Source organism: Gobio gobio, assembly GCF_949357685.1.
Source record: "Gobio gobio genome assembly, chromosome: 1".
NCBI classification, from domain to species: domain Eukaryota; kingdom Metazoa; phylum Chordata; class Actinopteri; order Cypriniformes; family Gobionidae; genus Gobio; species Gobio gobio.
Genome location: NC_137097.1, coordinates 54,969,364 through 54,984,010, shown reverse-complemented (window position 1 = coordinate 54,984,010; position 14,647 = coordinate 54,969,364). Strand labels below are relative to the sequence as shown.

At 39.3% G+C, this 14,647-nt stretch overlaps 1 long non-coding RNA gene across 1 annotated transcript; it reads left to right on the top strand.

Moving 5' to 3' along the window:
- Positions 1-11,062: 11,062 nt before the first annotated feature.
- LOC307134500 lies at positions 11,063-13,487 on the top strand. The gene is made up of 3 exons (XR_013817573.1): positions 11,063-11,186; positions 11,934-11,983; positions 13,385-13,487. It is a non-coding gene; the product is annotated as an uncharacterized lncRNA (long non-coding RNA).
- Positions 13,488-14,647: the final 1,160 nt, after the last annotated feature.

Here is a 14,647-nt window from a genome sequence, read left to right as displayed (position 1 = left end):
AAAAATAAATACTCTGAACCCCAAGTGGATTTACACAAACTGAGAAAGTCAAAAAGCGTTAGGTTGTGCCCCGCTCTCCCCTAGCTATATTTCTCTTTTCTGACCAGCGTAATTAATCTCTCAATATTTTCTTTTTAATTCCCTATTGTAGGCACTGTGATTTTGTCAAGTAAGACATGTCGAGTAAAAGTGATTTACCAAGTACAACATGTTCCTGGATCAACATTGTTGTTGGTCCTGGAACATTCCTGACCGAAAATATCAATTAAACCAAACCACCCCACCCCAAAACCTACCCATAACTTATCCCTAAAATCAGAGGAAAATGATAGATGAATGTCTAGAACCACCTAACCTTTGTTATAAGCCGAAACTTGACATTAACTATAAACTTGCCCCTCAAATTTGATTGGTGTCACAAAATGGCATCAATGCAGAGTAATCTGCTGTAACAAAACAAAAGTGCAATCTAATGGCATTGCCAATGCTCAAATGCCAACTGCATTCTTATACAATGAACAATTACAACTGTTTTGTCTTTTATCAGGCAAACTGTTTCTAACAGTTTAAATGCAATACAAACTTTGCTGAATAGAGTGTGCTTAGGGTGCATGTGACGTACATCCTCTTTAGTGATGCTATGAGATGAATGGAAACTACTGAGTCAACACTTGAAGGATAGTTCAAGAGTAGAAGGAACCCAGTGAAGGATTTTGTCATGACGATAAGGATGTCCCATGTGTTGATTTTAATGTCAACCTCAATCAAAGACACTGACTGTTAGAAATGTAATTTACCATTTATGGAGGTTATGGAATTTGTGTTATAGGCTACTTTATATTAATAATTGGCTACTAATATTTTTATTCCTGTTATGGAAAATAGCCTATAAACTATAAGGTTATACATGATATAGTTTTATACTGGATTCAATTAATTATTTATCATGCAAAACGTGCAACATTATAATGTATATATTAGGCCTATATATTTCTGTCATATCTGAGTGCAGTGTGAATGTCAAGGAGTAAAATGCTCTGCTTTTAATGCTGCTTTGTTCATGTACAGTATAGTTCACTATAGACAACAATCAACCATTCTAAGAAACAGATGTTTAAAAAACATACAGTGCATCCTGAAAGTGTTCACAGCGCTTCACTTTTTCCACGTTTTATGTTACAGCCTTATTCCTAAATTGATTAAATTCATTATTTTTCCCCCAATTCTACAAACAATACCCCATAATGACAACGTGAAAGAAGTTTTTTTGAAATCTTTGCAGATTTATTAAAAATGAAAAATGAAAAAATCACATGTACATAAGTATTCACAGCCTTTGCCATGACACTCAGAATTGAGCTCAGGTGCATCCTGTTTCCACTGGTCGTCCTTGAGATGTTTCTACAAATTGACTGGAGTCCACCTGTGGTAAATTCAAATGATTGGACATGATTTGGAAAGGCACACACCTGTCTATATAAGGTCCCACAGTTAACAGTGCATGTCAGAGCACAAACCAAGCCATGAAGTCCAAGGAGGTCTGTAGATTGTATCAAGGCACAGATCTGGGAAAGAGTACAGAAAAATGTCTGCAGCATTGAAGGTCCCAATGAGCACAGTATCCTCCATCATCCGCCCCCCGGCCAAACTGAGCGATCGGGAGAGAAGGGCCTTAGTCAGGAAGGTGATCAAGAACCCGATGGTAATTCTGACAGAGCTCCAGCGTTTCTCTGTGGAGTGAAGAGAACCTTAAAGAAGAACAGCCATCTCTGCAGCACCCCACAAGTCAGGACAGACGGAAGCCACTCCTCAGTAAAAGGCCGCCTGGAGTTTGCCAAAAGGCATCTGAAGGACTCTCAGACCACGAGAAAAAAAATTCACTGGTCACATTGAACTCTTTGGCCTGAATGGCAAGCGTCATATCTGGAGGAAACCAGGCACCGCTCATCACCTGGCAATACCATCCCTATACTGTGAAGCATGGTGGTGGCAGCATCATGCTGTGGGGATGTTTTTCAGGAGCAGGAACTGGGAGACTAGTCAGGATCGAGGGAAAGATGAATGCAGCAATGTTCAGAGACATCCTTGATGAAAACCTGCTCTGGACCTCAGACTGTGGGGAAGGTTCATCTTCCAACAGCTCCAGAGCGCTCTGGACCTCAGACTGGGGTGAAGGTTCCTCTTCCAACAGGACAATCCAAGATAACAAGGGAGTGGCTAGGGGACAACTCTGTGAATGTCCTTGAGTGGCCCAGCCAGAGCCCAGACTTGAACCTGATTGAACATCTCTGGAGAGATCTGAAAATGGCTGTGCACCGATGCTCCCCATCCACCCTGATGGAGCTTGAGAGGTCCTGCAAAGAAGAATGGGAGAAACTGACCAAAAATAGATGTGCCAAGCTTGTAGCATCATTCTCAAAAAGACTTGAGGCTGTAATTGGTAGTATTGAGCAAAGGCTGTGAGTACTTATTTACATGTGACCCCCCCCCCCCCCCCCCCCACACACACACACACACACACACATTTTAATTTTTTTAATACATTTGCAAAGATTTGAAACAAACTTCTTTCACATTGTCATTATTGGGTATTGTTTGTAGAATTAAGGAAAACATATTAATTTAATCAATTTTGGAATAAAGCTGTAACATAACAAAATGTGGAAAAAATCAAACCCCAAAACAATTTGAAGGACGTCATACTACACTCCGGATATTTTTTTATTTGTCATGGTTACGCCATCACCAATGTCGACCAGATAGAACGCTCTGTCACATTAAAAGACAATGGGACATGAAACATAACATATGCCTTGCAGGCTATAGCAGAAAGAGCTTATTTTGTCTGTTCCCTTTAGCATGTATCCAGGGCAACCTCCACTGGCACTGAATATCACCACCTGTGAGTGGAGACACACAGACTGAACAAACACAGACCATTTCAGTATTCATGAATCTGCATTAATCATTCATAGAGAATTTATGAATCTTATCATTATAGTTATAAAATATATTTGCTTCCAGTTAAATCCCTTTTTAGCAAACAAAAGTTCAGTGGTTAATGTTTACTAATTTGTTCCAGGAATAATATTGTACAGATTTCCTGGTAGAGGTAATTAATTTACATAAATAAATTCTGAAATGTAATTATGTTAATATGCAACAGTTAATGTGAAGGTAATGAATGAATTATTGAATAGTGAGAAGTGATTCCCTCATTTGGCCATTGCTAAAAGTCACAGGGCCTGGGGCAACATTTTTATGGCTGGGCTTCCTCTCCCCTGGGCTCAATGAATTGGCTATACTGATATGCAGGACTATAGTGAACCTCTTCATTTCAGGGACCTGGACAACATTCACCTAACACCAGATCCATTAAAAAAGGAGACACTTCACAGAATACATCTTTACAATCATAAATTAGTCTGAATTAAAACACAATAATTAAGAGACCGTGCTGTAATGGAGCTCCAAAATTTTTGCCAGCTTTATGGCAGAGAAAAACTTTATTAATGTGGTCAAGATGTATGTCACTTCTGCACAAAAGGTGATTCATGGCCACATTCAAAAACAGGATGAAATCTAAATAATAGCTCTTTGCATGTCTCTCATCCACCTCTCAGAGTGTATGGGTCTGTTTGCTGTTTCATACTACCGCCTGTGGTTCAAAGCCAAATAGTTCAAAAACAAACCAAAAATGATAATTATCCACAATCAGTACATATTTGCAAAGAAATAAAGAACTGCACTTGAGAATGTGAATTTAATTTCTACTGGGATGGTAATAGCTATTACATAATTGGCCACAAGGTGGATCTAACAGTTCACATTTTCTGGAAAAGCTTAGATCCTCATTTTGTGAATAATTATTTTGTGGCAAAATTGGAGGAAAAAGAAAAAGCTTTAGCTGAATTAATGGCATGAACAATTACTAAAAAATGTGGGTTATTAATATGTTTGTTTTTGGAAGAAAATGTATACACACAGAGAAATAGGGTGTCAAAATTGTACCTTTAGGGGTACAACAGCTTGTCGCTGGGGCAGTACCCTTAAAAGGACACATTTGTACCTTTTTTACCACAAAAAGGTTCATAGTAGGACCTTAAGGTACGTATTTGTACTCTAAGGTACTAATATGCACCTTTTAGGAGTAAAACAGGTACAAATATGTCCTTTTAAGGGCACTGCCCCAGCGACAAGCTGTTGTACCCCTAAAGGTACAATTTTGACACCCTATTTCTCTGTGTGTACTTTTCGTCGGCAGTAAAGGCTGGATCTTGAAAAAATGCATTACTGTTTCCATTTAAATTTAAGTATCACAACTGTTTTCATCATTGATAACAATAAGAAATGTTTCTTGAGCATCAAATCATAGAATGATTTCTGAAGGATCATGTGACACTAAAGACTGGAGTAATGATGCTTTTTTGCAATAATCACAATATTTCTGTTTTCATTGCAGTGTTTTTGGCTGAAGATGCCTGCCAACTTGTGGCTGATCGTACACCAGACCTTCAGTGAATAGCAATAAGAAAACCTGATTTTCTTCTGCTTTCAGTGAGACTGTGGAAACTGTAGAGAGGTAAAAATCAATGTTGTGTATTTAAAGACATAAAACTCAGGGAACATGCTACATCAAATATTTTAGAGCTTAAAGTGTTGCTAATGGACCAGAAAGCAATGGAAAAGATAATGAATTGAGAAGAAGAAAAAAATCCCTCTTGATTATCAGCAGAGTTTTGCACAGTGGCCTCAGCATGGGGTTCGTAAGCAGACTGGATGGAGAAGTTCTGCCTTTCATCCGAAGTGTTCTCAAAAGGGGTGAGAGAAGATGAAACATGCCTAAGGGAGCCTGTGAGGCTGGGCTAATCTGGAGCATCAGTGAGGAAATTGAGGCCTGCTGATTACCATGCTGCTGCCTCTCTCTCATTATCTCCCTCCTCATTTAACAGCCCTCGGCCCTCAAAGCTCCTCAGCATGAGTGGGTGAGAGTCTGTTTCAACTGCAGGCTCTCCACACTCTCTGTTCCCACAGCCCTCACTTTTTAGAATATAGCAAAGTGCGCTTTTAAAAAGCTAAAATAGGGATCCAGTGCTTCTGAATTACAAGATTTGTTGTCCAGCAGCAATTAAGAATGTATGTAAAAGTATGAATCTAAGACATTTTGTATTATTATAATATCGGTGAAGTGTCTAAAAATTTCTTTTTAGACTCTGACCAGGAGGTGGCGGTAATGAACTGGAATTTCCTCACTTGGATGCCTCCGCTTTGGATTTCATTTAGAGAAGGGAGGGCCAAGTTCCAGGCAAACCATTAAGTTGACTTATGACCTTCATTATTGACTTTATTATTTTGCATGCTTCTTCTGCAATCCATCAGCAACACTTGGCATCTGGCTTTGCTGTGTCTCCTGAAGTTACAATGGCTGTTTGGTACAAGACCACACAGAATTTACAGCTCTGACCCACATCTACCACAGTCCAGTGCCTCAGGCAGGCACAGATGCTCCAAGATGCCCATCCAGAACGAAAGCCAAAAGCTATAGGGGAGAGAATGAGAGGAAAAGAGCGAGAACGAGAGGATGAAAGGGGTGGGAGTACTTGTGCTGGCCGTGACAAACAGGTGGTACCTTGGCTGTCAGGTAGTGAAGCCGTGTCTCCAGTCTGTTTAGTTTGGAGAGCAGCCAGTTTAAATTCTCCTTTAGTGTGGCGTTCAAATATGAGGAGTATACGTACGTAAAAACAGGAGGAACAAAACGCCTGTCATAGTCTGCATATTATAAAAGCCAGCAAAAGCAAAGTCATCCACATCATTCCCTTATTAACGTTAATAAGATACAATCATTTAATTTCTTTAACCAGCTTAAACGTCACACTTCGCAAATCAGCCTGCTCTATGTGACCCAGCCCAGTGAGGGATCAATAGCTAATTCACTTGCAGTCTTTGGAAATGTTTAATCTATAGCCAACTATAAATCACAACTGACCCAGAGAGATCACATTTGTATCTGAGAGCTTTTCATCATGAATGGCATTGTGTTAATGTAATATATCATATTGAGCTATGATGTGAATGAGTGGTGTCATCAACTCTGAATGTTTGTGACATTTCATAGGATTGGAAACTGAGTCTTCGTGACAGCCTAACCAACACAAACAGACTGTGGTTGGCGGGGTGTTGTCAGGGTTGACTAAACTCACGATCAGATGGGCCTCTTCTGCCTGGTGGATTTGTTGTTTAACGCTGGTATGGCTCATTCGCTGTCAGTAAGATGAATATCCCCTTCACTTGCTTATTATTTTCTCTTTTAAGAAATGGGTTACAAGAAAAAAAACGGTAATATACAGAACCACAACAATTATAGGCCTATTTCTTTTCTGATTGGATCTGTGTTCCTGTGCCACGGTAAGAGATTTCCAAGGCATTCTTTTTTTAAATTTTTTTTTTTTTTTAAAGATTTATTATGATAGGACAGTAGGTAGACAGGAAGCGAAGTGGGAGAGGGGAACGGAATCGGGAAAGATCCACGAGCCGGGACTCGAACTCGGGTCGCCCGAAGCGCAACAGCACTAAATGTCAGCGCACTGCCCACGAGGCTTTTGGTGCCGACCATTCTTAATCTTTGACGCCATTTTCATTGGGTATAATCAATTACAATTGATTGGCTTGAGGGTTTAGCTTGAGCTTTTAGCAAATCATTTTGTCCTAATTCACAAAAAACGTAGCATATATATCCTATGGTTAATATATTCACTGCCATCCTGTGATGACGATAGCCTATGTCAGAAAGATTGCATTCACAAAGTCGTAATTACAAATGGAGAACTTGAGATTTTATTAGAATTATAAAACTAGCTCAAATACGACAGTAGCCTATTATACAACTACGATAGCCTATAGGCCTATGCTTTTAACGATTCAGTTAAGCACCTATACATCGAATTCAATCCTGCAAAAAGAAAAACACACCCGATGCACAATCTTTATTCATAATTTTGTAGAACAAAAAAAAAAGTGCTGTAGCCTATTTTTTGTAGAATAGGTAGTCTACATCGTGTAACATCCCAATGTGTAAATACGCTCCAGAAGGACTTGAACGCACCATATCAAGGTGCAGTCACAAAATGAAACAAAATTTCACAGACAAAAAGGTCAATTGTATAAGCAGCTTTTTTGAGAGGCTGCTCTCTGCAGAGCCATGATTGGAGCGTGAAGTCCAGCTCCCCCTCTCTGGATGAAATTTGGGCATAATGGGTGGAGCTAGAAGGTCCAACCACACCCTAACCCTACCCATAACGCTATCCCTCCACCAATTGACGTCCCGCGAGCTGAAGCTGGATGACATTTGGCTCTGTAGTGAGCATTACTTGGCTTTTTTGGTGGTCAACACGGCGAATCCGAACAATGGGTACGTGTCTGCACATTCAGACTTATACTATAGCTCCTATAATAACTGGCACTAGCTACTTTCATGTTCCTCATATCACACCGTGGACTTCGACTATCGATTGTAGGGAAAATGATCTCAGTGGACTTCAGTATAATATTACTGTAATATTGTTGCATTGTTTCTCTTGTTTTTGAACGTTCTAGTGGACTACTTTTTCTTAGTGGAAGTCCTGATCACCTTGTTGGGGTTTGTTTTGCGATAGTGACCATAATTTCCCATTAGGCCTTCATAGGTAATATATTCATTCATATATAATTGCAGAGATGTTTCTCAGAGTTGGACTCGGGCCCATAATACAGCATTATTAAAGTAATGGCACAATCAAGACTAACTGTGAATCAGGCAAATCGCTGCCCCATAATATTTAGATGTGGGTGGCTGAGATAGCGGGTTTAGATCGGTTTAATGAAGTCTTGTCCTCTCTCTCTTTTTATTGAATCCTGCCTGAGGACATAAATACATAATTAGACTACAATGCTTTGAAACATTTATTATAATGAGCTGGAATGGCATGGTTCAATATGCACTTTATGAGAAATCCATAACTTTTAAAAAAATATATTTTTATCGGAGGTTTATAATGTTACCATAAAATCAGTATTGTGTTCAAGCCCCAAGTCTTTTATTTTCTCATTCTTTTTCACCCCTTTGAGCATCTTCATATGAAAATCTAACGCATTATTATCATGCTCACACTGCACCTTATAAAGTACAATAGAGATTTTAAATAAAAATGTATTGAGATCTAAACCCTAAATACCCAGGCTTTTTCCAACAAGAGGGAAAGCGGCAAACATGTAATTTTCTGTCAAGGAGATAAGTACTTGGTTTTCAGCATGCAGGGTCCCTCTCCCCCACCGCATGCCACAGAGGCTTTAATTTCCCCTGTAATGATAGGGAAAGGTGACGCACAAAACAGTGAAGCTCCTGACAGAAGCTTTGTGAAGACATTCAGTTTGAGACTAATTGTCTACAGGTAAACACCTGCAGGTGCGCTTCAAGGCTGGTTAATGATACTACAAACTACTGAAACTGAGATAAAGAAGGACTGAGGTACATATAATGATCATAGTTTTGCATTCTGATATTGATATTGATGAAATATGTACAGTTATCAAAAGGAAAAATCCAGTTTCGTGGCTTATTCAGTTTTATTACAGAAAATACTTTTTTTATGATAAAAGTGATGATAATTTTTGTGGCCTGAAATATTTCCACATATACACCACAGCACAAACTATTGAACGAATTAAGCCTTAGTCCCTGAATATGTCATTTTGGTTTTGACATCCACACTAAGCCATGGATTTCAATTTCCACTATGCTAGGTGAACTGCCGCATCTAGTAGCTTGTTGTTCATGATACAGGAATACACTATATTGCCAAAAGTATTGGGACACCCCTCTAAATCATTGATGTTCCAATCACTTCCATGGCCACATGTGTATAAAATTTGTGTAAGAATGGGTCGCTCTCAGGAGCTCAGTGAGCTCAAGCATGGTACCGTGGTATTCGTTAAATTTCCTCACTACTAAATATACCATGGTCAACTGTTAGTGGTATTATAACAAAGTGGAACAACAGCAACTCAGCCACGAAGTGGTAGGCCACGTAAAATCACAGAGTGGGGTCAGTGCATGCAGAGGCGCACAGTGCGCAGAAGTCACTGGGCCATCTATCAGGCTTTTCTGTCTGGCAATCTGATGAACGAGTCTTGGTTTGGTGGTTGCCAGGAGAACGGTACTTGCCTGACTGCATTGTGCCAAGTGTAAAGTTTGGCGGAGGGGGGATAATGGGTGGGGGGTTGTTTTTCAGGGGTTGGGCTTGGCCCCTTAGTTCCAGTGAAAGGAACTCTTAATGCTTCAGCATACCAAGGCATTTTGGACAATTTCATGCTCCCAACTTTGTGGGAACAGTTTGGGCATGACCCCTTCCTGTTCCAACATTGCACATCAGTGCACAAAGCAAGGTTTATAAAGACAAGGATGAGCGAGTTTGGTTTGGAGGAACTTGAATGCACAGAGTCCTGACCTCAACCCGATAGAACACTTTTGGGATGACGAGCCAGGCCTTTTCGTCCAACATCAGTGCCTGGAAGAATGGTCAAAAATTCCCATAAACACACTCCTAAACCTTGAGGAAAGCCTTCCCAGAAGAGTTGAAGCTGTTATATCTGCAACGCGGGCCAACTCCATATTAAACCCTACAGATTCAGAATGGGATGTCATTAAAGTTAATGTGCATGTAAAAGCAGATGACGCAAAACTTTTGACAATATAGTATATGTCAGGTTAAGCTTGAGGACTAGGAATCAAAGACGGAACACTGAGAACATCTGACTGGCACTGCCATTTCATAACACTGTGTCTAGACTGCACTGTTAGACTTTACCGCAATTTTACAGTTACTTACCGCAAAAAAGCCCAGTAAAATACCATTTATATTATTTACGGTTAGCTACTGTAATATGCACTGCATTGTGGGTATTTTTAATGAAATTTACAGTAACTTACTGTATATGGGAATTTGCAGTATTTTACTGTTTACGTAAAAGCAGTAGTGCTACTGTAAACAAAGAATACACACAAACACACACACACACTGGATGTTTAAAAGTTAAATAAAAACATGTGGATGGAAGGATGTAAAATTAGTTCTTTGTGGGAGACAAAGAAGTAATTTTTATATTTAGTATTTTCTCCTACCCTTTTCACATTTTCGGGTTTCTCAGAGCGGAAGTCGTCATAGTTGGGTTTAATTTTATAGCGGTGAATGAGAGAATACAATAATTATATATTTTTTGTGTGCCCATTTGCTCAAATAGCAAAAGAAAAACTCCACAATAGTGATTTCACAACTTTCAAAAAGAGGAAAAAATAGAGTATAGAATAAATAGAGTAAAGTATTAGTGTTATAAATGTATTTCGAATTCGCCTCATAGGAGGAGCTTCTGCCAGCGGCTCTTCTCGTTGAGAAATGACTGACATGGGCTGTGTTTACACGTCTTTTTGTGTTAAAACTGTTAATGTGTGACAAAACGTAGTTTTAAGACTTTTTTAGTCGGTAATGTAGTTGTTTAAAGCTCAAATCTGTGGTTTATTTATAAGAAGAGTGCCTATTTTAACATTTTATCTGGTGTTTTCGGAGATGTGAGCTCCAGTGAGTCAGCGGCGTTCAGCGCTTGTTTACCCGGCGAGAGTAGACTTTCCTCGGCTAGCCCTTCTGACGTCTGCCGCTGGCTCTGATGTCTCTGTGGCGTCTCCAGCTATAATTAGTCTTGTGGAGATTTAACGGCCCATATTTGCTCTCATGGATCTATAATTTGTTCCCTGGCAAATCGTTTAGGCTGAGGGCAAAGTGAAGTTTCATTACTTGTTTATTTTTCGGCTATAACTGTACGTTGCAAAATAAAATGACGGATCATGAGATATAAAATGCTAACGGTAGGCTACACACACACACCTACTGTTAGCATTTTATATCTCATGATCCGTAATTTTATTTTATTTATTATTATTTTAATGCCAGAGTAATACCAGTACAAGTGTGGTGATATAAATGTAATTTTTAAATGTTTAAAAAATATATTTATAAACTTTGCTTACACCTCACACAATTTAAATTGTTTACTCGCGTGCCAAGCCCGCGCAAATGAGGTTTGTGTCGAGTGCGCGCATAACGGACGTCCCTGCCTGTGGATCGGATCGCCAGACACCAGCTGCGAGCTTTCCTGAGGTAAGAAGTTTTTATTTGACAAATTTGTCACAAATGTCTTTGATACTTTTAAAACGTAAACCAATATCCATTAAATATAGCTACATATATGAAGAAAGTAAATAATAATATCGAATTGCTATTACTAACGTATATGACAGTCTCGGGGAACTGTTCATTTTCCTCAAGAACCGCTTTCATAACCCATTAAATTTGCATACAATTGACTAACTGTTACCTGCATTGTACATTATGTACCAAATGTTGTATTTACGCGAACAATGGTTTCCGTCTTTTCACGGCCAGTTATAGTTACATATTTTCGTTGACAGTTAAATGTGTGTGACGCCATTTGAAGTAACGTTAGCGGTGTCAAAGGCTGTCTCGCGCGCCCTCTCTCTCTCTCTCTCTCTCTCTCTCTCTCTCTCTCTCTCTCTCTCTCTCTCTCTCTCTCGAAAATAGAACATTTACGCCAGTGTATACACCAGAGGATTAATATATATTCAAGTAAAATAATAATTAGTTCAAGTATGTTCATTGTGGCTTCTTATTTATTATATTATTTCATATGAATTCATTTTTACATGCCACTGAAGGCTCTATTATTGTCTTCTCTCTTTTTTCAGTGTTGATAGTCATTTGATTGTGTAAGTGGTCAATCTAGCAGTCATCCTATATCTGTGAATTATCATGTGCATAACATTTAGGCACCATTATAGTCAATAAACATTAATGAAAATTTCTTATTTTTCTCTCTTGTGTCAACAGGAGCTAACAACACCCCAGAAAGAGCCACAGCACTGAGCATCTTTGGCTTTGTAAGTATATATTTTGACTAACATTATGTGATTAACGTCTTTTAATGCATTTGCCTGCATTTCCTACTTGGCATCTATTTGTTATCTTGTTGTGACTGTTTAGTCTCATGTGGGATATGTCACTGCATAACATGACAAAGTAATTAAAAATGATTCATTGTATGCACTTAAAAATTTGTGTAACACTTTACAATACGGTTCATTAGTTAACTACATTAGTTAACATTAACTAATAATGAACTGCACTTATAAAGCATTTATTTATCTTTGTTAATGTTAATTTCAACATTTACTAATGCATTATTAAAATCTTGCTAACATTAGTTAATGCACTGTGAACTAATATGAACAGCTGGATTTTTATGAACTAACGTTAACAAAGATTAACTAATGCTGAACAGAGGTGTTGTTCATGGTTAGTTCATGTTAACTAATGCATTAAAGGGTTAGTTCACCCAAAAATGAAAATTCTGTCATTAATTACTCACCCTCATGTCGTTGGACACCCGTCAGACCTCCGTTCATCTTCAGAACACAAATGAAGATATTTTAGTTGAAAGCTGATGGCTGAGAAAGGCTTCAGACAGGCCTCCATTGGCATTCAGTACATTGACACTTCCAAGATCCATGAAAGGCACTTAAAACGTTGTTACAAAGTCCATCTCACCACAGTGGCTCTACAATAATTTTACGATGCGACGACAATAGTTTTTGTGCGCAAAAAAAAATCAAAATAACACCTTTATCCAACTTGTTCTCGACTTCCGTGTGTGCCTCCACGACGCATGCGCGAGAATATGACGCAGATCCGGCGTTCGGGAATCCATGAAATGCACACTTAAGCCCCATTTTGAGAACTACGCCGAGACCTAAAGCACGATCAATGTAGAATCCAACAGCTTAGACACGCGCGTCTTCCTCTGCTCGTAAACAAATCGCTTCTGGGTCATATGTCCGAACGCCGGATCTGCGTCATATTCTCGCGCATGCGTCGTGGAGGCACACACGGAAGTCGAGAACAAGTTGGATAAAGATGTTATTTAGATTTTTTTTGCGCACAAAAACTATTGTCGTCACATCGTAAAATTATTGTAGAGTCACTGTGGTGAGATAGACTTTGTAACGATGTTTTAAGTGCCTTTCATGGATCTTGGAAGTGTCAATGTACTGAATGCCAATGGAGGCCTATCTGAAGCCTTTCTCAGCATCAGCTTTCAACAAAAATATCTTCATTTGTGTTCCGAATATGAACGGAGGTCTTACGGGTGTCCAACGACATGAGGGTGAGTAATTAATGACAGAATTTTCATTTTTGGGTGAACTAACCCTTTAACTAATGTTAACTAATACAACCTTATTGTAAAGTGTTACCAAAATATGTATACATTATTTTATATGCAGATCATATCCAACCAGTGACCAGAAAACAGAGAGACTGAGGAATAGACAGAGAAACGGACAAAGCTGGACTACAACTAAAACCTGAACTAAAAACTAATCATGCAAGTATGTACAGGTGCAAGTATTTAATTATTTGCAATTTCTGAGAGACTTTTATCTTTTAATTTTCAGCCAACCTCGTCTTATGCTGCCTTCATGTGCTAGAAATTTCCTACTTCCCACTTCTGAAGTTGTGATTACGAGCTCATCACATTCAGATTTTGACTTGAGAGGGCGTTCATGTCCAATTTTTTAACTAGGAAACTAGTTCAGTAATTCCTATAGCACGTGAAGGCAGCATAAGATGTCAGTTGAGCAGGAGGTGACGTTTGCCTACCACACCACAGGTGATATGAAGTATATCATATCATGAAATTGCTCTTATAGTCAGGGTGTCCGCGGGGTTGTAAAAGGTAGTAAATGAAATTAGCCAAAATTAAGGGCATTAAAAAGTAGTAAAAAGTACTAAACGTCATCTGACGAGGTATTAAATTTTCGAGCCCAATTTTTTTTAGATAAATTTGTCAATTTGGCCTTTTTTTTCTAAAATTCGCGTGGATTTATTTATATGTTTAGAGTAGGACCTGCGCGATATCGTGTGAGGTGGTGTTCGTTCGCGCGCGCTGAAACAAACTGGGTCCGCGGCTGGCTTGCTGACAAACATGTACGCGAGCTCGCTTCCATTCAGTAATTAAAGCATGGGGAAATGCAAGTTTTCGGACCTCTGGCTGGAGGACTCACGATTTAAAGACTGGCTTAGGCCAGTAGTTTGCAACAGCCACGAGGCTTATTGCCACGTCTGCAAGAAGACAATTAATATAACCTGGGTGGGGGTGAATGGCGTCAAATCGCATATGTAATCAAATAGTCACCAAGCTAGGATGCGCGGACGTAGCGAGCAGCTTCCCATATCAATGTTCTGCTTTACAGATGCATCAACGACCTCAACCTCCACTGCTTTGCCCTCAACCCCGACTGCTCTCCCGATTCAAACCACTGCCAGTAGCCTAACGTTAGTCTAGCAGCATCATCAACAGGTGCGTGACAGGCGTCAGACAGCAGACGCTATGCCCTATCACCACCGCTACATTGCGAGCTGAGGTGCTGTGGTGTTTAGACCTTGCAACTAAACACCACTCTTTAAATTTGAATCTATGGCATTGAAGAGCTGTTTCGAAATATGCAAGTTGCTTAAAGCTTGGCTTACACTGTGCGATTTCTGTG